Source organism: Mus pahari, chromosome 7 (genome assembly GCF_900095145.1).
Source record: "Mus pahari chromosome 7, PAHARI_EIJ_v1.1, whole genome shotgun sequence".
In the NCBI taxonomy this organism is placed as follows: domain Eukaryota; kingdom Metazoa; phylum Chordata; class Mammalia; order Rodentia; family Muridae; genus Mus; species Mus pahari.
The window spans coordinates 14,582,144-14,582,883 of NC_034596.1; positions in this window are offsets into that span (position 1 = coordinate 14,582,144).

Sequence of the window (740 nt, forward strand, 5' to 3'; positions counted from 1 at the left end):
CAAGCAGGTGAATACCAAGTGGTCTTGCATCTTGACTCACTGGCTGTGTTCATCATTTTCCTTATTGCTATGATCGAACACCTGCCAAAAGCAACGTCATGAAGGGGACGTTTATTTGGGTTTATGTTTGAGAGTACAGTGTACAGTGCAATGTGCGGAGAGGGGACAGAGTTACAGAAACAGGATCTTAAACATTAGTGGGTCACACTGCAGCCACAGTCAGGAAGCAAGGAGGGGTGAATATTGGTATTCATTTGACTTTTGTGCCCTTGGCGCGCTGATGCACAGATACACTCTGGTGGTTCAAATGACATGTCCTCCATTAAAGTCTCTGGCAACTGAGTACCCAGGCCCTAGTTGGTAGCTGTTTAGAGAGGATTCGAATCTGTGCCCTTTGGGGAGAACAGTGTCGCTGAAGGAAGTCGTTGAGAATCTAAAGACCCACCTCTGCAAACCGACTTCTCTGTTTCGTGTTTGTAAAGATGTGAGCCTCCCACCCCCGTGCCTGCTTTCTTCTACTATAGAACCCAACCCCTCTGGAATGGCAAGTCCAGACAAACTATTCTGTAAGTTGCCCTGGCCATAGAGTTTCATCATAGCAATAGAAAAAATGTCTAATATTCATACCCAGAGAGATGTTTCTGTAATGACTCAAAATCCAGTCATGTTTATAATAAAGATCATAGCTCCTTTATTTTTTATTTATTTTTATTTTATTTATTTATTTATTTATTTTTTTA